At 46.0% G+C, this 22,620-nt stretch overlaps 10 non-coding genes across 10 annotated transcripts; all 10 read left to right on the forward strand.

Annotated features, from left to right (window-relative positions):
- The first annotated feature begins 162 nt into the window (after nt 1-162).
- LOC130334758 (U2 spliceosomal RNA) lies at nt 163-353 on the forward strand. Its single transcript, XR_008876509.1, has one exon. It is a non-coding gene; the product is annotated as a U2 spliceosomal RNA (small nuclear RNA).
- A 2,087-nt stretch (nt 354-2,440) lies between these two features.
- LOC130334759 (U2 spliceosomal RNA) lies at nt 2,441-2,631 on the forward strand. The gene has a single exon (XR_008876510.1). It is a non-coding gene; the product is annotated as a U2 spliceosomal RNA (small nuclear RNA).
- A 2,074-nt stretch (nt 2,632-4,705) lies between these two features.
- On the forward strand, nt 4,706-4,896 carry LOC130334760 (U2 spliceosomal RNA). Its single transcript, XR_008876511.1, has one exon. It is a non-coding gene; the product is annotated as a U2 spliceosomal RNA (small nuclear RNA).
- A 2,144-nt stretch (nt 4,897-7,040) lies between these two features.
- LOC130334704 (U2 spliceosomal RNA) lies at nt 7,041-7,232 on the forward strand. The gene has a single exon (XR_008876468.1). It is a non-coding gene; the product is annotated as a U2 spliceosomal RNA (small nuclear RNA).
- A 2,078-nt stretch (nt 7,233-9,310) lies between these two features.
- On the forward strand, nt 9,311-9,501 carry LOC130334761 (U2 spliceosomal RNA). The gene has a single exon (XR_008876512.1). It is a non-coding gene; the product is annotated as a U2 spliceosomal RNA (small nuclear RNA).
- A 2,080-nt stretch (nt 9,502-11,581) lies between these two features.
- LOC130334762 (U2 spliceosomal RNA) lies at nt 11,582-11,772 on the forward strand. The gene has a single exon (XR_008876513.1). It is a non-coding gene; the product is annotated as a U2 spliceosomal RNA (small nuclear RNA).
- A 2,074-nt stretch (nt 11,773-13,846) lies between these two features.
- LOC130334764 (U2 spliceosomal RNA) lies at nt 13,847-14,037 on the forward strand. The gene has a single exon (XR_008876515.1). It is a non-coding gene; the product is annotated as a U2 spliceosomal RNA (small nuclear RNA).
- Nucleotides 14,038-17,411: 3,374 nt separating this feature from the next.
- Nucleotides 17,412-17,602, forward strand: LOC130334765 (U2 spliceosomal RNA). Its single transcript, XR_008876516.1, has one exon. It is a non-coding gene; the product is annotated as a U2 spliceosomal RNA (small nuclear RNA).
- Nucleotides 17,603-19,696: 2,094 nt separating this feature from the next.
- Nucleotides 19,697-19,887, forward strand: LOC130334767 (U2 spliceosomal RNA). Its single transcript, XR_008876517.1, has one exon. It is a non-coding gene; the product is annotated as a U2 spliceosomal RNA (small nuclear RNA).
- Nucleotides 19,888-21,988: 2,101 nt separating this feature from the next.
- On the forward strand, nt 21,989-22,179 carry LOC130334768 (U2 spliceosomal RNA). Its single transcript, XR_008876518.1, has one exon. It is a non-coding gene; the product is annotated as a U2 spliceosomal RNA (small nuclear RNA).
- The last annotated feature ends 441 nt before the right edge of the window (nt 22,180-22,620 follow it).

Below are 22,620 nucleotides of genomic sequence, written 5' to 3' on the forward strand. Positions count from 1 at the left end.
GCTTAGCAATAATGGTATGGGTTTAGGTTCTGCTGTGTGTACTGGTGGTTGACTGCCCCCCAGCCCAGAGTGTGCATGGAAAATTGTCTGGCAGCCTCCCTGACAGCAAGCAGTGATAGTGCCCATGAAGGGCACCTTGTTGGGCCCGCCCTTTTCACGGTTATCGCTTCTCGGCCTTTTGGCTAAGATCAAGTGTAGTATCTGTTCTTATCAGTTTAATATCTGATACGTCCCCTATCTGGGGACCATATATTAAATGGATTTTTGAGAACGGGGGCCGATTTCGAAGCTTGCTTCCGTCGCCCTATGCATTGACCCGATATGGCAGTATCTTCGGGTACAGTGCACCACCCCCTTACAGGGTTAAAAAGAAAGATTCCTACTTTCATTGCTACCTGCTTGCTGGCTAGCCAGCTAGCCAGCCCTGTGGGCCTTGCTGCTGCTGCAGCCAAAAAACAAAAGGTGGTGCTGCTGCTACTTCTGCTGCTTCTGCTTCTGCTTGTGTCTGGCCGCTGTTGGAGCGTCCAGGCACAGGACTTCTGCTGCTGCTGACTAAATGGCCTCCTTAATTGGATCATTTGAGTAGCCAGCACACCTGTGCAGGTAGGGCATGACATGATAGGCAGCTGCCTTGATAGCGGGTGGGTGCTGAATGTTCCTAATTGACAAAATAAGATTAATGCTTATGAAGAAATATAAAATCTCATCCCTTCCCCAATATCGCGCCACACCCCTACCCCTTAATTCCCTGGTTGAACTTGATGGACATATGTCTTTTTTCGACCGTACTAACTATGTAACTATGTAACATAACATGGGGGGGGGGGGGGGGTCTCCTGGCTGTTCACACAGGTGTGTCATTGCTGTACATTGACCATGCATTGCTTCTGTGGTATTGCAAAGGCAAAGACAAATGCTTCCAGCCATCCATTGCACTAATGGATTGGTCATCAGCTGGCTGTCTATGTCCCGCATCAATATAGACCAAAGTACAGAGGGTTAGGCTATGCTATTGTGCACCTACCTGATGCATCAGAAGGTGCGAGGCCCTTGCTAAATTCTGTGCACAGACTTTGAGATCTATACTTTAGACTGTATCTAAACCTGCTCCAACATGGACTGACATTCTGGCCTACTTTCAGCCGATGCGACTTGTCTGTCGCTGAACAGTCGCTTTTTATGTATTCAGCACCTATGTATAATGTTGTAAAAATGCTCTAGAAGCTAAAGTCGCAGAAATGTCACACATATTTGGCCTGCAACTTTCTGTGCGACAAATTCAGACAGGAAAAATCAGTATAAATCCTTAGAAAATTATCCCCCAGTGTCTCCATCTGCTGGCGGTATTGAATAAGCATTGCTGCACTGATGGGGTATGCATTAGACGAAAAAAAAGAAGAAAAAGAAGAATAATACGCCCAGAAAAGAGGCGAAAAGGAGAAAAACGTAAAAAAACGTGAAAAAAAAGTAAGAGGAAGAGAAGGGAAAAAAAGGTGGAAATGGGTTTAAAAGTGATTTCGGCGGAGATATATATATATATATATATATATATATATATATATATATACGCGCACACACACACATATATATAAACGTATTCTCCGTTGAGATATTGCAGCCGCTGCTGTGTCCAGGCCCAGGAGCCTTAGCACTGTGCTGTGATGTCACTCAATACCACTGACATCACTAGGTGTAAACAACATCTCTCCTTTGCTGTGTATGTGACTATGGAGCTGTTTGGTGATGTCGTCTATTATGGCCTTCATAGAAGCAACAGGAGATTGTTGCATCCATCTAGAACCCTCAGAACTACAGTGCTATGATGTCACTCACTTCCACAGGCCTTGCAGAGTGTAAACAACAACAACCCAGCTTTGTTGTGTATGTAACCATAGGGATTTGTGATGTCACCTAGAACCTTCACAGCAGCGACAGCTTTATGAGGAGCATCAGCACTGCTCTGCCTGAGCAGAACCATCACCGCCATAGGTTGTCAAATAACCCGGGTTTAACCCACACAGGTAAGTCCAATGGGGTGCAGGCATGTCCTCTATGCTTACAGCTTCCCGTGGGTGTTGGTTTGATACCGTTTGGGGACAGCCAAGGAGGCATCTGCAGGCAACAAAGGTAGGTGTGTGCTTGTGTGTGTGTTTCCTATGCAGATCCTAAGCCCAGTGTCACATGCAAGTAGGAGGAGTAAGAAGGGTTCCTGGCAAATCCGGGTTATGGATTGCATTTAAAAAGGCCCCGTGGGAGTGCAATGGGCCCCTGTCTTGCTGCTTAGCAATAATGGTATGGGTTTAGGTTCTGCTGTGTGTACTGGTGGTTGACTGCCCCCCAGCCCAGAGTGTGCATGGAAAATTGTCTGGCAGCCTCCCTGACAGCAAGCAGTGATAGTGCCCATGAAGGGCACCTTGTTGGGCCCGCCCCTTTCACGGTTATCGCTTCTCGGCCTTTTGGCTAAGATCAAGTGTAGTATCTGTTCTTATCAGTTTAATATCTGATACGTCCCCTATCTGGGGACCATATATTAAATGGATTTTTGAGAACGGGGGCCGATTTCGAAGCTTGCTTCCGTCGCCCTATGCATTGACCCGATATGGCAGTATCTTCGGGTACAGTGCACCACCCCCTTACAGGGTTAAAAAGAAAGATTCCTACTTTCATTGCTACCTGCTTGCTGGCTAGCCAGCTAGCCAGCCCTGTGGGCCTTGCTGCTGCTGCAGCCAAAAAACAAAAGGTGGTGCTGCTGCTGCTTCTGCTGCTTCTGCTTCTGCTTGTGTCTGGCCGCTGTTGGAGCGTCCAGGCACAGGACTTCTGCTGCTGCTGACTAAATGGCCTCCTTAATTGGATCATTTGAGTAGCCAGCACACCTGTGCAGGTAGGGCATGACATGATAGGCAGCTGCCTTGATAGCGGGTGGGTGCTGAATGTTCCTAATTGACAAAATAAGATTAATGCTTATGAAGAAATATAAAATCTCATCCCTTCCCCAATATCGCGCCACACCCCTACCCCTTAATTCCCTGGTTGAACTTGATGGACATATGTCTTTTTTCGACCGTACTAACTATGTAACATAACATGGGGGGGGGGGTCTCCTGGCTGTTCACACAGGTGTGTCATTGCTGTACATTGACCATGCATTGCTTCTGTGGTATTGCAAAGGCAAAGACAAATGCTTCCAGCCATCCATTGCACTAATGGATTGGTCATCAGCTGGCTGTCTATGTCCCGCATCAATATAGACCAAAGTACAGAGGGTTAGGCTATGCTATTGTGCACCTACCTGATGCATCAGAAGGTGCGAGGCCCTTGCTAAATTCTGTGCACAGACTTTGAGATCTATACTTTAGACTGTATCTAAACCTGCTCCAACATGGACTGACATTCTGGCCTACTTTCAGCCGATGCGACTTGTCTGTCGCTGAACAGTCGCTTTTTATGTATTCAGCACCTATGTATAATGTTGTAAAAATGCTCTAGAAGCTAAAGTCGCAGAAATGTCACACATATTTGGCCTGCAACTTTCTGTGCGACAAATTCAGACAGGAAAAATCAGTATAAATCCTTAGAAAATTATCCCCCAGTGTCTCCATCTGCTGGCGGTATTGAATAAGCATTGCTGCACTGATGGGGTATGCATTAGACGAAAAAAAAGAAGAAAAAGAAGAATAATACGCCCAGAAAAGAGGCGAAAAGGAGAAAAACGTAAAAAAACGTGAAAAAAAAGTAAGAGGAAGAGAAGGGAAAAAAAGGTGGAAATGGGTTTAAAAGTGATTTCGGCGGAGAAATATATATAGATATATATATATATATATATATATATATACGCGCACACACACACATATATATAAACGTATTCTCCGTTGAGATATTGCAGCCGCTGCTGTGTCCAGGCCCAGGAGCCTTAGCACTGTGCTGTGATGTCACTCAATACCACTGACATCACTAGGTGTAAACAACATCTCTCCTTTGCTGTGTATGTGACTATGGAGCTGTTTGGTGATGTCGTCTATTATGGCCTTCATAGAAGCAACAGGAGATTGTTGCATCCATCTAGAACCCTCAGAACTACAGTGCTATGATGTCACTCACTTCCACAGGCCTTGCAGAGTGTAAACAACAACAACCCAGCTTTGTTGTGTATGTAACCATAGGGATTTGTGATGTCACCTAGAACCTTCACAGCAGCGACAGCTTTATGAGGAGCATCAGCACTGCTCTGCCTGAGCAGAACCATCACCGCCATAGGTTGTCAAATAACCCGGGTTTAACCCACACAGGTAAGTCCAATGGGGTGCAGGCATGTCCTCTATGCTTACAGCTTCCCGTGGGTGTTGGTTTGATACCGTTTGGGGACAGCCAAGGAGGCATCTGCAGGCAACAAAGGTAGGTGTGTGCTTGTGTGTGTGTTTCCTATGCAGATCCTAAGCCCAGTGTCACATGCAAGTAGGAGGAGTAAGAAGGGTTCCTGGCAAATCCGGGTTATGGATTGCATTTAAAAAGGCCCCGTGGGAGTGCAATGGGCCCCTGTCTTGCTGCTTAGCAATAATGGTATGGGTTTAGGTTCTGCTGTGTGTACTGGTGGTTGACTGCCCCCCAGCCCAGAGTGTGCATGGAAAATTGTCTGGCAGCCTCCCTGACAGCAAGCAGTGATAGTGCCCATGAAGGGCACCTTGTTGGGCCCGCCCCTTTCACGGTTATCGCTTCTCGGCCTTTTGGCTAAGATCAAGTGTAGTATCTGTTCTTATCAGTTTAATATCTGATACGTCCCCTATCTGGGGACCATATATTAAATGGATTTTTGAGAACGGGGGCCGATTTCGAAGCTTGCTTCCGTCGCCCTATGCATTGACCCGATATGGCAGTATCTTCGGGTACAGTGCACCACCCCCTTACAGGGTTAAAAAGAAAGATTCCTACTTTCATTGCTACCTGCTTGCTGGCTAGCCAGCTAGCCAGCCCTGTGGGCCTTGCTGCTGCTGCAGCCAAAAAACAAAAGGTGGTGCTGCTGCTGCTTCTGCTGCTTCTGCTTCTGCTTGTGTCTGTCCGCTGTTGGAGCGTCCAGGCACAGGACTTCTGCTGCTGCTGACTAAATGGCCTCCTTAATTGGATCATTTGAGTAGCCAGCACACCTGTGCAAGTAGGGCATGACATGATAGGCAGCTGCCTTGATAGCGGGTGGGTGCTGAATGTTCCTAATTGACAAAATAAGATTAATGCTTATGAAGAAATATAAAATCTCATCCCTTCCCCAATATCGCGCCACACCCCTACCCCTTAATTCCCTGGTTGAACTTGATGGACATATGTCTTTTTTCGACCGTACTAACTATGTAACTATGTAACATAACATGGGGGGGGGGGGGGGGGTCTCCTGGCTGTTCACACAGGTGTGTCATTGCTGTACATTGACCATGCATTGCTTCTGTGGTATTGCAAAGGCAAAGACAAATGCTTCCAGCCATCCATTGCACTAATGGATTGGTCATCAGCTGGCTGTCTATGTCCCGCATCAATATAGACCAAAGTACAGAGGGTTAGGCTATGCTATTGTGCACCTACCTGATGCATCAGAAGGTGCGAGGCCCTTGCTAAATTCTGTGCACAGACTTTGAGATCTATACTTTAGACTGTATCTAAACCTGCTCCAACATGGACTGACATTCTGGCCTACTTTCAGCCGATGCGACTTGTCTGTCGCTGAACAGTCGCTTTTTATGTATTCAGCACCTATGTATAATGTTGTAAAAATGCTCTAGAAGCTAAAGTCGCAGAAATGTCACACATATTTGGCCTGCAACTTTCTGTGCGACAAATTCAGACAGGAAAAATCAGTATAAATCCTTAGAAAATTATCCCCCAGTGTCTCCATCTGCTGGCGGTATTGAATAAGCATTGCTGCACTGATGGGGTATGCATTAGACGAAAAAAAAAGAAGAAAAAGAAGAATAATACGCCCAGAAAAGAGGCGAAAAGGAGAAAAACGTAAAAAAACGTGAAAAAAAAGTAAGAGGAAGAGAAGGGAAAAAAAGGTGGAAATGGGTTTAAAAGTGATTTCGGCGGAGAAATATATATATATATATATATATATATATATATATATATATATACGCGCACACACACACATATATATAAACGTATTCTCCGTTGAGATATTGCAGCCGCTGCTGTGTCCAGGCCCAGGAGCCTTAGCACTGTGCTGTGATGTCACTCAATACCACTGACATCACTAGGTGTAAACAACATCTCTCCTTTGCTGTGTATGTGACTATGGAGCTGTTTGGTGATGTCGTCTATTATGGCCTTCATAGAAGCAACAGGAGATTGTTGCATCCATCTAGAACCCTCAGAACTACAGTGCTATGATGTCACTCACTTCCACAGGCCTTGCAGAGTGTAAACAACAACAACCCAGCTTTGTTGTGTATGTAACCATAGGGATTTGTGATGTCACCTAGAACCTTCACAGCAGCGACAGCTTTATGAGGAGCATCAGCACTGCTCTGCCTGAGCAGAACCATCACCGCCATAGGTTGTCAAATAACCCGGGTTTAACCCACACAGGTAAGTCCAATGGGGTGCAGGCATGTCCTCTATGCTTACAGCTTCCCGTGGGTGTTGGTTTGATACCGTTTGGGGACAGCCAAGGAGGCATCTGCAGGCAACAAAGGTAGGTGTGTGCTTGTGTGTGTGTTTCCTATGCAGATCCTAAGCCCAGTGTCACATGCAAGTAGGAGGAGTAAGAAGGGTTCCTGGAAAATCCGGGTTATGGATTGCATTTAAAAAGGCCCCGTGGGAGTGCAATGGGCCCCTGTCTTGCTGCTTATTTAAAAAGGCCCCGTGGGAGTGCAATGGGCCCCTGTCTTGCTGCTTAGCAATAATGGTATGGGTTTAGGTTCTGCTGTGTGTACTGGTGGTTGACTGCCCCCCAGCCCAGAGTGTGCATGGAAAATTGTCTGGCAGCCTCCCTGACAGCAAGCAGTGATAGAGTGCCCATGAAGGGCACCTTGTTGGGCCCCGCCCCTTTCACGGTTATCGCTTCTCGGCCTTTTGGCTAAGATCAAGTGTAGTATCTGTTCTTATCAGTTTAATATCTGATACGTCCCCCTATCTGGGGACCATATATTAAATGGATTTTGAGAACGGGGGGCCGATTTCGAAGCTTGCTTCCGTCGCCCTATGCATTGACCCGATATGGCAGTATCTTCGGGTACAGTGCACCACCCCCTTACAGGGTTAAAAAGAAAGATTCCTACTTTCATTGCTACCTGCTTGCTGGCTAGCCAGCTAGCCAGCCCTGTGGGCCTTGCTGCTGCTGCAGCCAAAAAACAAAAGGTGGTGCTGCTGCTGCTTCTGCTGCTTCTGCTTCTGCTTGTGTCTGGCCGCTGTTGGAGCGTCCAGGCACAGGACTTCTGCTGCTGCTGACTAAATGGCCTCCTTAATTGGATCATTTGAGTAGCCAGCACACCTGTGCAGGTAGGGCATGACATGATAGGCAGCTGCCTTGATAGCGGGTGGGTGCTGAATGTTCCTAATTGACAAAATAAGATTAATGCTTATGAAGAAATATAAAATCTCATCCCTTCCCCAATATCGCGCCACACCCCTACCCCTTAATTCCCTGGTTGAACTTGATGGACATATGTCTTTTTTTCGACCGTACTAACTATGTAACTATGTAACATAACATGGGGGGGGGGGGGGGGTCTCCTGGCTGTTCACACAGGTGTGTCATTGCTGTACATTGACCATGCATTGCTTCTGTGGTATTGCAAAGGCAAAGACAAATGCTTCCAGCCATCCATTGCACTAATGGATTGGTCATCAGCTGGCTGTCTATGTCCCGCATCAATATAGACCAAAGTACAGAGGGTTAGGCTATGCTATTGTGCACCTACCTGATGCATCAGAAGGTGCGAGGCCCTTGCTAAATTCTGTGCACAGACTTTGAGATCTATACTTTAGACTGTATCTAAACCCTGCTCCAACATGGACTGACATTCTGGCCTACTTTCAGCCGATGCGACTTGTCTGTCGCTGAACAGTCGCTTTTTATGTATTCAGCACCTATGTATAATGTTGTAAAAATGCTCTAGAAGCTAAAGTCGCAGAAATGTCACACATATTTGGCCTGCAACTTTCTGTGCGACAAATTCAGACAGGAAAAATCAGTATAAATCCTTAGAAAATTATCCCCCAGTGTCTCCATCTGCTGGCGGTATTGAATAAGCATTGCTGCACTGATGGGGGTATGCATTAGACGAAAAAAAAGAAGAAAAAGAAGAATAATACGCCCAGAAAAGAGGCGAAAAGGAGAAAAACGTAAAAAAAACGTGAAAAAAAAAGTAAGAGGAAGAGAGGGAAAAAAAAGGTGGAAATGGGTTTAAAAGTGATTTCGGCGGAGAAATATATATATATATATATATATATATATATATATATATATATATATACGCGCACACACACACATATATATAAACGTATTCTCCGTTGAGATATTGCAGCCGCTGCTGTGTCCAGGCCCAGGAGCCTTAGCACTGTGCTGTGATGTCACTCAATACCACTGACATCACTAGGTGTAAACAACATCTCTCCTTTGCTGTGTATGTGACTATGGAGCTGTTTGGTGATGTCGTCTATTATGGCCTTCATAGAAGCAACAGGAGATTGTTGCATCCATCTAGAACCCTCAGAACTACAGTGCTATGATGTCACTCACTTCCACAGGCCTTGCAGAGTGTAAACAACAACAACCCAGCTTTGTTGTGTATGTAACCATAGGGATTTGTGATGTCACCTAGAACCTTCACAGCAGCGACAGCGTTATGAGGAGCATCAGCACTGCTCTGCCTGAGCAGAACCATCACCGCCATAGGTTGTCAAATAACCCGGGTTTAACCCACACAGGTAAGTCCAATGGGGTGCAGGCATGTCCTCTATGCTTACAGCTTCCCGTGGGTGTTGGTTTTGATACCGTTTGGGGACAGCCAAGGAGGCATCTGCAGGCAACAAAGGTAGGTGTGTGCTTGTGTGTGTGTTTCCTATGCAGATCCTAAGCCCAGTGTCACATGCACGTAGGAGGAGTAAGAAGGGTTCCTATTTAAAAAGGCCCCGTGGGAGTGCAATGGGCCCCTGTCTTGCTGCTTAGCAATAATGGTATGGGTTTAGGTTCTGCTGTGTGTACTGGTGGTTGACTGCCCCCCAGCCCAGAGTGTGCATGGAAAATTGTCTGGCAGCCTCCCTGACAGCAAGCAGTGATAGTGCCCATGAAGGGCACCTTGTTGGGCCCGCCCCTTTCACGGTTATCGCTTCTCGGCCTTTTGGCTAAGATCAAGTGTAGTATCTGTTCTTATCAGTTTAATATCTGATACGTCCCCTATCTGGGGACCATATATTAAATGGATTTTTGAGAACGGGGGCCGATTTCGAAGCTTGCTTCCGTCGCCCTATGCATTGACCCGATATGGCAGTATCTTCGGGTACAGTGCACCACCCCCTTACAGGGTTAAAAAGAAAGATTCCTACTTTCATTGCTACCTGCTTGCTGGCTAGCCAGCTAGCCAGCCCTGTGGGCCTTGCTGCTGCTGCTGCAGCCAAAAAACAAAAGGTGGTGCTGCTGCTGCTGCTTCTGCTGCTTCTGCTTCTGCTTGTGTCTGGCCACTGTTGGAGCGTCCAGGCACAGGACTTCTGCTGCTGCTGACGACTAAATGGCCTCCTTAATTGGATCATTTGAGTAGCCAGCACACCTGTGCAGGTAGGGCATGACATGATAGGCAGCTGCCTTGATAGCGGGTGGGTGCTGAATGTTCCTAATTGACAAAATAAGATTAATGCTTATGAAGAAATATAAAATCTCATCCCTTCCCCAATATCGCGCCACACCCCTACCCCTTAATTCCCTGGTTGAACTTGATGGACATATGTCTTTTTTCGACCGTACTAACTATGTAACTATGTAACATAACATGGGGGGGGGGGGGGGTCTCCTGGCTGTTCACACAGGTGTGTCATTGCTGTACATTGACCATGCATTGCTTCTGTGGTATTGCAAAGGCAAAGACAAATGCTTCCAGCCATCCATTGCACTAATGGATTGGTCATCAGCTGGCTGTCTATGTCCCGCATCAATATAGACCAAAGTACAGAGGGTTAGGCTATGCTATTGTGCACCTACCTGATGCATCAGAAGGTGCGAGGCCCTTGCTAAATTCTGTGCACAGACTTTGAGATCTATACTTTAGACTGTATCTAAACCTGCTCCAACATGGACTGACATTCTGGCCTACTTTCAGCCGATGCGACTTGTCTGTCGCTGAACAGTCGCTTTTTATGTATTCAGCACCTATGTATAATGTTGTTCACACATATTTGGCCTGCAACTTTCTGTGCGACAAATTCAGACAGGAAAAATCAGTATAAATCCTTAGAAAATTATCCCCCAGTGTCTCCATCTGCTGGCGGTATTGAATAAGCATTGCTGCACTGATGGGGTATGCATTAGACGAAAAAAAAGAAGAAAAAGAAGAATAATACGCCCAGAAAAGAGGCGAAAAGGAGAAAAACGTAAAAAAACGTGAAAAAAAAGTAAGAGGAAGAGAAGGGAAAAAAAGGTGGAAATGGGTTTAAAAGTGATTTCGGCGGAGAAATATATATATATATATATATATATATATATATATATATATATATATATATATATATACGCGCACACACACACATATATATAAACGTATTCTCCGTTGAGATATTGCAGCCGCTGCTGTGTCCAGGCCCAGGAGCCTTAGCACTGTGCTGTGATGTCACTCAATACCACTGACATCACTAGGTGTAAACAACATCTCTCCTTTGCTGTGTATGTGACTATGGAGCTGTTTGGTGATGTCGTCTATTATGGCCTTCATAGAAGCAACAGGAGATTGTTGCATCCATCTAGAACCCTCAGAACTACAGTGCTATGATGTCACTCACTTCCACAGGCCTTGCAGAGTGTAAACAACAACAACCCAGCTTTGTTGTGTATGTAACCATAGGGATTTGTGATGTCACCTAGAACCTTCACAGCAGCGACAGCTTTATGAGGAGCATCAGCACTGCTCTGCCTGAGCAGAACCATCACCGCCATAGGTTGTCAAATAACCCGGGTTTAACCCACACAGGTAAGTCCAATGGGGTGCAGGCATGTCCTCTATGCTTACAGCTTCCCGTGGGTGTTGGTTTGATACCGTTTGGGGACAGCCAAGGAGGCATCTGCAGGCAACAAAGGTAGGTGTGTGCTTGTGTGTGTGTTTCCTATGCAGATCCTAAGCCCAGTGTCACATGCAAGTAGGAGGAGTAAGAAGGGTTCCTGGCAAATCCGGGTTATGGATTGCATTTAAAAAGGCCCCGTGGGAGTGCAATGGGCCCCTGTCTTGCTGCTTAGCAATAATGGTATGGGTTTAGGTTCTGCTGTGTGTACTGGTGGTTGACTGCCCCCCAGCCCAGAGTGTGCATGGAAAATTGTCTGGCAGCCTCCCTGACAGCAAGCAGTGATAGTGCCCATGAAGGGCACCTTGTTGGGCCCGCCCCTTTCACGGTTATCGCTTCTCGGCCTTTTGGCTAAGATCAAGTGTAGTATCTGTTCTTATCAGTTTAATATCTGATACGTCCCCTATCTGGGGACCATATATTAAATGGATTTTTGAGAACGGGGGCCGATTTCGAAGCTTGCTTCCGTCGCCCTATGCATTGACCCGATATGGCAGTATCTTCGGGTACAGTGCACCACCCCCTTACAGGGTTAAAAAGAAAGATTCCTACTTTCATTGCTACCTGCTTGCTGGCTAGCCAGCTAGCCAGCCCTGTGGGCCTTGCTGCTGCTGCAGCCAAAAAACAAAAGGTGGTGCTGCTGCTGCTTCTGCTGCTGCTTGTGTCTGGCCGCTGTTGGAGCGTCCAGGCACAGGACTTCTGCTGCTGCTGACTAAATGGCCTCCTTAATTGGATCATTTGAGTAGCCAGCACACCTGTGCAGGTAGGGCATGACATGATAGGCAGCTGCCTTGATAGCGGGTGGGTGCTGAATGTTCCTAATTGACAAAATAAGATTAATGCTTATGAAGAAATATAAAATCTCATCCCTTCCCCAATATCGCGCCACACCCCTACCCCTTAATTCCCTGGTTGAACTTGATGGACATATGTCTTTTTTCGACCGTACTAACTATGTAACTATGTAACATAACATGGGGGGGGGGGGGGTCTCCTGGCTGTTCACACAGGTGTGTCATTGCTGTACATTGACCATGCATTGCTTCTGTGGTATTGCAAAGGCAAAGACAAATGCTTCCAGCCATCCATTGCACTAATGGATTGGTCATCAGCTGGCTGTCTATGTCCCGCATCAATATAGACCAAAGTACAGAGGGTTAGGCTATGCTATTGTGCACCTACCTGATGCATCAGAAGGTGCGAGGCCCTTGCTAAATTCTGTGCACAGACTTTGAGATCTATACTTTAGACTGTATCTAAACCTGCTCCAACATGGACTGACATTCTGGCCTACTTTCAGCCGATGCGACTTGTCTGTCGCTGAACAGTCGCTTTTTATGTATTCAGCACCTATGTATAATGTTGTAAAAATGCTCTAGAAGCTAAAGTCGCAGAAATGTCACACATATTTGGCCTGCAACTTTCTGTGCGACAAATTCAGACAGGAAAAATCAGTATAAATCCTTAGAAAATTATCCCCCAGTGTCTCCATCTGCTGGCGGTATTGAATAAGCATTGCTGCACTGATGGGGTATGCATTAGACGAAAAAAAAGAAGAAAAAGAAGAATAATACGCCCAGAAAAGAGGCGAAAAGGAGAAAAACGTAAAAAAACGTGAAAAAAAAGTAAGAGGAAGAGAAGGGAAAAAAAGGTGGAAATGGGTTTAAAAGTGATTTCGGCGGAGAAATATATATATATATATATATATATATATATATATATACGCGCACACACACACATATATATAAACGTATTCTCCGTTGAGATATTGCAGCCGCTGCTGTGTCCAGGCCCAGGAGCCTTAGCACTGTGCTGTGATGTCACTCAATACCACTGACATCACTAGGTGTAAACAACATCTCTCCTTTGCTGTGTATGTGACTATGGAGCTGTTTGGTGATGTCGTCTATTATGGCCTTCATAGAAGCAACAGGAGATTGTTGCATCCATCTAGAACCCTCAGAACTACAGTGCTATGATGTCACTCACTTCCACAGGCCTTGCAGAGTGTAAACAACAACAACCCAGCTTTGTTGTGTATGTAACCATAGGGATTTGTGATGTCACCTAGAACCTTCACAGCAGCGACAGCTTTATGAGGAGCATCAGCACTGCTCTGCCTGAGCAGAACCATCACCGCCATAGGTTGTCAAATAACCCGGGTTTAACCCACACAGGTAAGTCCAATGGGGTGCAGGCATGTCCTCTATGCTTACAGCTTCCCGTGGGTGTTGGTTTGATACCGTTTGGGGACAGCCAAGGAGGCATCTGCAGGCAACAAAGGTAGGTGTGTGCTTGTGTGTGTGTTTCCTATGCAGATCCTAAGCCCAGTGTCACATGCAAGTAGGAGGAGTAAGAAGGGTTCCTGGCAAATCCGGGTTATGGATTGCATTTAAAAAGGCCCCGTGGGAGTGCAATGGGCCCCTGTCTTGCTGCTTAGCAATAATGGTATGGGTTTAGGTTCTGCTGTGTGTACTGGTGGTTGACTGCCCCCCAGCCCAGAGTGTGCATGGAAAATTGTCTGGCAGCCTCCCTGACAGCAAGCAGTGATAGTGCCCATGAAGGGCACCTTGTTGGGCCCGCCCCTTTCACGGTTATCGCTTCTCGGCCTTTTGGCTAAGATCAAGTGTAGTATCTGTTCTTATCAGTTTAATATCTGATACGTCCCCTATCTGGGGACCATATATTAAATGGATTTTTGAGAACGGGGGCCGATTTCGAAGCTTGCTTCCGTCGCCCTATGCATTGACCCGATATGGCAGTATCTTCGGGTACAGTGCACCACCCCCTTACAGGGTTAAAAAGAAAGATTCCTACTTTCATTGCTACCTGCTTGCTGGCTAGCCAGCTAGCCAGCCCTGTGGGCCTTGCTGCTGCTGCAGCCAAAAAACAAAAGGTGGTGCTGCTGCTGCTTCTGCTGCTGCTTGTGTCTGGCCGCTGTTGGAGCGTCCAGGCACAGGACTTCTGCTGCTGCTGACTAAATGGCCTCCTTAATTGGATCATTTGAGTAGCCAGCACACCTGTGCAGGTAGGGCATGACATGATAGGCAGCTGCCTTGATAGCGGGTGGGTGCTGAATGTTCCTAATTGACAAAATAAGATTAATGCTTATGAAGAAATATAAAATCTCATCCCTTCCCCAATATCGCGCCACACCCCTACCCCTTAATTCCCTGGTTGAACTTGATGGACATATGTCTTTTTTCGACCGTACTAACTATGTAACTATGTAACATAACATGGGGGGGGGGGGGGTCTCCTGGCTGTTCACACAGGTGTGTCATTGCTGTACATTGACCATGCATTGCTTCTGTGGTATTGCAAAGGCAAAGACAAATGCTTCCAGCCATCCATTGCACTAATGGATTGGTCATCAGCTGGCTGTCTATGTCCCGCATCAATATAGACCAAAGTACAGAGGGTTAGGCTATGCTATTGTGCACCTACCTGATGCATCAGAAGGTGCGAGGCCCTTGCTAAATTCTGTGCACAGACTTTGAGATCTATACTTTAGACTGTATCTAAACCTGCTCCAACATGGACTGACATTCTGGCCTACTTTCAGCCGATGCGACTTGTCTGTCGCTGAACAGTCGCTTTTTATGTATTCAGCACCTATGTATAATGTTGTAAAAATGCTCTAGAAGCTAAAGTCGCAGAAATGTCACACATATTTGGCCTGCAACTTTCTGTGCGACAAATTCAGACAGGAAAAATCAGTATAAATCCTTAGAAAATTATCCCCCAGTGTCTCCATCTGCTGGCGGTATTGAATAAGCATTGCTGCACTGATGGGGTATGCATTAGACGAAAAAAAAGAAGAAAAAGAAGAATAATACGCCCAGAAAAGAGGCGAAAAGGAGAAAAACGTAAAAAAACGTGAAAAAAAAGTAAGAGGAAGAGAAGGGAAAAAAAGGTGGAAATGGGTTTAACCCCTTAAGGACCGGAGGTTTTTCCGTTTTTGCATTTTCGTTTTTTGCTCCTTGCCTTTAAAAAATCATAACTCTTTCAAATTTACACCTAAAAATCCATATGATGGCTTATTTTTTGCGCCACCAATTCTACTTTGTAATGACGTCAGTCATTTTGCCCAAAAATCTATGGTGAAGCGGGAAAAAAAATCATTGTGCGACAAAATTGAAAAAAAAAACGCTGTTTTGTAACTTTTGGGGGCTTCCGTTTCTACGTAGTACATTTTTCGGTAAAAATGACACCTGATATGTATTCTGTAGGTCCATACGATTAAAATTATACCCTACTTATATAGGTTTGATTTTGTCGTACTTCTGGAAAAAATCATAACTACATGCAGGAAAATTAATACGTTTAAAATTGTCATCTTCTGACCCCTATAACTTTTTTATTTTTCCGTGTATGGGGCGGTATGAGGGCTCATTTTTTGCGCCGTGATCTGAAGTTTTTAACGGTACCATTTTTGCATTGATAGGACTTATTGATCACTTTTTATTCATTTTTAAATGATATAAAAAGTGACCAAAAATGCACTATTTTGGACTTTGGAATTTTTTTGCGCGCACGCCATTGACCGAGCGGTTTAATTAATGATATATTTTTATAATTCGGACATTTCCGCACGCGGTGATACCACATATGTTTATTTTTATTTTTATTTACACTGTGTTTTTTTTTTTATTGGAAAAGGGGGGTGATTCAAACTTTTAATAGGGGAGGAGTTAAATGATCTTTATTCACTTTTTTTTTGCACTTTTTTTTTGCAGTGTTATAGGTCCCATAGGGACCTATAACACTGCACACACTGATCTTCTATGTTGATCACTGGTTTCTCATAAGAAACCAGTGATCAACGATTCTGCCGGATGACTGCTCATGCCTGGATCTCAGGCACTGAGCAGTCATTCGACGATCGGACAGCGAGGAGGCAGGTAGGGGCCCTCCCGCTGTCCTGTCAGCTGTTCGGGATGCCGCGATTTCACCGCGGCTATCCCGAACAGCCCACTGAGCTAGCCGGGATGCTTTCGGTTTCACTTTAGACGCGGCGTTCAACTTTGAACGCCGCGTCTAAAGGGTTAATAGCGCGCGGCACAGCGATCAATGCCGCGCGCTATTAGCCACGGGTCCCGGCCGTTGTTAGAGGCCGGGCCCGACCCGCTATGACGCGGGGCCACGCCGTGGCCCCGCGTTATAGATCGGGAGTGGACACATGACGTTCCAGTACGTCATGTGTCCTTAAGGGGTTAAAAGTGATTTCGGCGGAGAAATATATATATATATATATATATATATATATATATATATATATATATATACGCGCACACACACACATATATATAAACGTATTCTCCGTTGAGATATTGCAGCCGCTGCTGTGTCCAGGCCCAGGAGCCTTAGCACTGTGCTGTGATGTCACTCAATACCACTGACATCACTAGGTGTAAACAACATCTCTCCTTTGCTGTGTATGTGACTATGGAGCTGTTTGGTGATGTCGTCTATTATGGCCTTCATAGAAGCAACAGGAGATTGTTGCATCCATCTAGAACCCTCAGAACTACAGTGCTATGATGTCACTCACTTCCACAGGCCTTGCAGAGTGTAAACAACAACAACCCAGCTTTGTTGTGTATGTAACCATAGGGATTTGTGATGTCACCTAGAACCTTCACAGCAGCGACAGCTTTATGAGGAGCATCAGCACTGCTCTGCCTGAGCAGAACCATCACCGCCATAGGTTGTCAAATAACCCGGGTTTAACCCACACAGGTAAGTCCAATGGGGTGCAGGCATGTCCTCTATGCTTACAGCTTCCCGTGGGTGTTGGTTTGATACCGTTTGGGGACAGCCAAGGAGGCATCTGCAGGCAACAAAGGTAGGTGTGTGCTTGTGTGTGTGTTTCCTATGCAGATCCTAAGCCCAGTGTCACATGCAAGTAGGAGGAGTAAGAAGGGTTCCTGGCAAATCCGGGTTATGGATTGCATTTAAAAAGGCCCCGTGGGAGTGCAATGGGCCCCTGTCTTGCTGCTTAGCAATAATGGTATGGGTTTAGGTTCTGCTGTGTGTACTGGTGGTTGACTGCCCCCCAGCCCAGAGTGTGCATGGAAAATTGTCTGGCAGCCTCCCTGACAGCAAGCAGTGATAGTGCCCATGAAGGGCACCTTGTTGGGCCCGCCCCTTTCACGGTTATCGCTTCTCGGCCTTTTGGCTAAGATCAAGTGTAGTATCTGTTCTTATCAGTTTAATATCTGATACGTCCCCTATCTGGGGACCATATATTAAATGGATTTTTGAGAACGGGGGCCGATTTCGAAGCTTGCTTCCGTCGCCCTATGCATTGACCCGATATGGCAGTATCTTCGGGTACAGTGCACCACCCCCTTACAGGGTTAAAAAGAAAGATTCCTACTTTCATTGCTACCTGCTTGCTGGCTAGCCAGCTAGCCAGCCCTGTGGGCCTTGCTGCTGCTGCAGCCAAAAAACAAAAGGTGGTGCTGCTGCTGCTGCTTCTGCTGCTTCTGCTTCTGCTTGTGTCTGGCCACTGTTGGAGCGTCCAGGCACAGGACTTCTGCTGCTGCTGACTAAATGGCCTCCTTAATTGGATCATTTGAGTAGCCAGCACACCTGTGCAGGTAGGGCATGACATGATAGGCAGCTGCCTTGATAGCGGGTGGGTGCTGAATGTTCCTAATTGACAAAATAAGATTAATGCTTATGAAGAAATATAAAATCTCATCCCTTCCTCAATATCGCGCCACACCCCTACCCCTTAATTCCCTGGTTGAACTTGATGGACATATGTCTTTTTTCGACCGTACTAACTATGTAACTATGTAACATAACATGGGGGGGGGGGGGGGGTCTCCTGGCTGTTCACACAGGTGTGTCATTGCTGTACATTGACCATGCATTGCTTCTGTGGTATTGCAAAGGCAAAGACAAATGCTTCCAGCCATCCATTGCACTAATGGATTGGTCATCAGCTGGCTGTCTATGTCCCGCATCAATATAGACCAAAGTACAGAGGGTTAGGCTATGCTATTGTGCACCTACCTGATGCATCAGAAGGTGCGAGGCCCTTGCTAAATTCTGTGCACAGACTTTGAGATCTATACTTTAGACTGTATCTAAACCTGCTCCAACATGGACTGACATTCTGGCCTACTTTCAGCCGATGCGACTTGTCTGTCGCTGAACAGTCGCTTTTTATGTATTCAGCACCTATGTATAATGTTGTAAAAATGCTCTAGAAGCTAAAGTCGCAGAAATGTCACACATATTTGGCCTGCAACTTTCTGTGCGACAAATTCAGACAGGAAAAATCAGTATAAATCCTTAGAAAATTATCCCCCAGTGTCTCCATCTGCTGGCGGTATTGAATAAGCATTGCTGCACTGATGGGGTATGCATTAGACGAAAAAAAAGAAGAAAAAGAAGAATAATACGCCCAGAAAAGAGGCGAAAAGGAGAAAAACGTAAAAAAACTTGAAAAAAAAGTAAGAGGAAGAGAAGGGAAAAAAAGGTGGAAATGGGTTTAAAAGTGATTTCGGCGGAGAAATATATATATATATATATATATATATATATATATATATATATACGCGCACACACACACATATATATAAACGTATTCTCCGTTGAGATATTGCAGCCGCTGCTGTGTCCAGGCCCAGGAGCCTTAGCACTGTGCTGTGATGTCACTCAATACCACTGACATCACTAGGTGTAAACAACATCTCTCCTTTGCTGTGTATGTGACTATGGAGCTGTTTGGTGATGTCGTCTATTATGGCCTTCATAGAAGCAACAGGAGATTGTTGCATCCATCTAGAACCCTCAGAACTACAGTGCTATGATGTCACTCACTTCCACAGGCCTTGCAGAGTGTAAACAACAACAACCCAGCTTTGTTGTGTATGTAACCATAGGGATTTGTGATGTCACCTAGAACCTTCACAGCAGCGACAGCTTTATGAGGAGCATCAGCACTGCTCTGCCTGAGCAGAACCATCACCGCCATAGGTTGTCAAATAACCCGGGTTTAACCCACACAGGTAAGTCCAATGGGGTGCAGGCATGTCCTCTATGCTTACAGCTTCCCGTGGGTGTTGGTTTGATACCGTTTGGGGACAGCCAAGGAGGCATCTGCAGGCAACAAAGGTAGGTGTGTGCTTGTGTGTGTGTTTCCTATGCAGATCCTAAGCCCAGTGTCACATGCAAGTAGGAGGAGTAAGAAGGGTTCCTGGCAAATCCGGGTTATGGATTGCATTTAAAAAGGCCCCGTGGGAGTGCAATGGGCCCCTGTCTTGCTGCTTAGCAATAATGGTATGGGTTTAGGTTCTGCTGTGTGTACTGGTGGTTGACTGCCCCCCAGCCCAGAGTGTGCATGGAAAATTGTCTGGCAGCCTCCCTGACAGCAAGCAGTGATAGTGCCCATGAAGGGCACCTTGTTGGGCCCGCCCCTTTCACGGTTATCGCTTCTCGGCCTTTTGGCTAAGATCAAGTGTAGTATCTGTTCTTATCAGTTTAATATCTGATACGTCCCCTATCTGGGGACCATATATTAAATGGATTTTTGAGAACGGGGGCCGATTTCGAAGCTTGCTTCCGTCGCCCTATGCATTGACCCGATATGGCAGTATCTTCGGGTACAGTGCACCACCCCCTTACAGGGTTAAAAAGAAAGATTCCTACTTTCATTGCTACCTGCTTGCTGGCTAGCCAGCTAGCCAGCCCTGTGGGCCTTGCTGCTGCTGCAGCCAAAAAACAAAAGGTGGTGCTGCTGCTGCTTCTGCTGCTTCTGCTTCTGCTTCTGCTTGTGTCTGGCCACTGTTGGAGCGTCCAGGCACAGGACTTCTGCTGCTGCTGACTAAATGGCCTCCTTAATTGGATCATTTGAGTAGCCAGCACACCTGTGCAGGTAGGGCATGACATGATAGGCAGCTGCCTTGATAGCGGGTGGGTGCTGAATGTTCCTAATTGACAAAATAAGATTAATGCTTATGAAGAAATATAAAATCTCATCCCTTCCCCAATATCGCGCCACACCCCTACCCCTTAATTCCCTGGTTGAACTTGATGGACATATGTCTTTTTTCGACCGTACTAACTATGTAACTATGTAACATAACATGGGGGGGGGGGGGGGTCTCCTGGCTGTTCACACAGGTGTGTCATTGCTGTACATTGACCATGCATTGCTTCTGTGGTATTGCAAAGGCAAAGACAAATGCTTCCAGCCATCCATTGCACTAATGGATTGGTCATCAGCTGGCTGTCTATGTCCCGCATCAATATAGACCAAAGTACAGAGGGTTAGGCTATGCTATTGTGCACCTACCTGATGCATCAGAAGGTGCGAGGCCCTTGCTAAATTCTGTGCACAGACTTTGAGATCTATACTTTAGACTGTATCTAAACCTGCTCCAACATGGACTGACATTCTGGCCTACTTTCAGCCGATGCGACTTGTCTGTCGCTGAACAGTCGCTTTTTATGTATTCAGCACCTATGTATAATGTTGTAAAAATGCTCTAGAAGCTAAAGTCGCAGAAATGTCACACATATTTGGCCTGCAACTTTCTGTGCGACAAATTCAGACAGGAAAAATCAGTATAAATCCTTAGAAAATTATCCCCCAGTGTCTCCATCTGCTGGCGGTATTGAATAAGCATTGCTGCACTGATGGGGTATGCATTAGACGAAAAAAAAGAAGAAAAAGAAGAATAATACGCCCAGAAAAGAGGCGAAAAGGAGAAAAACGTAAAAAAACTTGAAAAAAAAGTAAGAGGAAGAGAAGGGAAAAAAAGGTGGAAATGGGTTTAAAAGTGATTTCGGCGGAGAATATATATATATATATATATATATATATATATATATATATATATATATACGCGCACACACACACATATATATAAACGTATTCTCCGTTGAGATATTGCAGCCGCTGCTGTGTCCAGGCCCAGGAGCCTTAGCACTGTGCTGTGATGTCACTCAATACCACTGACATCACTAGGTGTAAACAACATCTCTCCTTTGCTGTGTATGTGACTATGGAGCTGTTTGGTGATGTCGTCTATTATGGCCTTCATAGAAGCAACAGGAGATTGTTGCATCCATCTAGAACCCTCAGAACTACAGTGCTATGATGTCACTCACTTCCACAGGCCTTGCAGAGTGTAAACAACAACAACCCAGCTTTGTTGTGTATGTAACCATAGGGATTTGTGATGTCACCTAGAACCTTCACAGCAGCGACAGCTTTATGAGGAGCATCAGCACTGCTCTGCCTGAGCAGAACCATCACCGCCATAGGTTGTCAAATAACCCGGGTTTAACCCACACAGGTAAGTCCAATGGGGTGCAGGCATGTCCTCTATGCTTACAGCTTCCCGTGGGTGTTGGTTTGATACCGTTTGGGGACAGCCAAGGAGGCATCTGCAGGCAACAAAGGTAGGTGTGTGCTTGTGTGTGTGTTTCCTATGCAGATCCTAAGCCCAGTGTCACATGCAAGTAGGAGGAGTAAGAAGGGTTCCTGGCAAATCCGGGTTATGGATTGCATTTAAAAAGGCCCCGTGGGAGTGCAATGGGCCCCTGTCTTGCTGCTTAGCAATAATGGTATGGGTTTAGGTTCTGCTGTGTGTACTGGTGGTTGACTGCCCCCCAGCCCAGAGTGTGCATGGAAAATTGTCTGGCAGCCTCCCTGACAGCAAGCAGTGATAGTGCCCATGAAGGGCACCTTGTTGGGCCCGCCCCTTTCACGGTTATCGCTTCTCGGCCTTTTGGCTAAGATCAAGTGTAGTATCTGTTCTTATCAGTTTAATATCTGATACGTCCCCTATCTGGGGACCATATATTAAATGGATTTTTGAGAACGGGGGCCGATTTCGAAGCTTGCTTCCGTCGCCCTATGCATTGACCCGATATGGCAGTATCTTCGGGTACAGTGCACCACCCCCTTAAAGGGTTAAAAAGAAAGATTCCTACTTTCATTGCTACCTGCTTGCTGGCTAGCCAGCTAGCCAGCCCTGTGGGCCTTGCTGCTGCTGCAGCCAAAAAACAAAAGGTGGTGCTGCTGCTGCTTCTGCTGCTGCTTGTGTCTGGCCGCTGTTGGAGCGTCCAGGCACAGGACTTCTGCTGCTGCTGACTAAATGGCCTCCTTAATTGGATCATTTGAGTAGCCAGCACACCTGTGCAGGTAGGGCATGACATGATAGGCAGCTGCCTTGATAGCGGGTGGGTGCTGAATGTTCCTAATTGACAAAATAAGATTAATGCTTATGAAGAAATATAAAATCTCATCCCTTCCCCAATATCGCGCCACACCCCTACCCCTTAATTCCCTGGTTGAACTTGATGGACATATGTCTTTTTTCGACCGTACTAACTATGTAACTA

The sequence above is a fragment of the Hyla sarda genome, unplaced genomic scaffold (genome assembly GCF_029499605.1).
Source record: "Hyla sarda isolate aHylSar1 unplaced genomic scaffold, aHylSar1.hap1 scaffold_440, whole genome shotgun sequence".
NCBI classification, from domain to species: Eukaryota; Metazoa; Chordata; class Amphibia; order Anura; family Hylidae; genus Hyla; species Hyla sarda.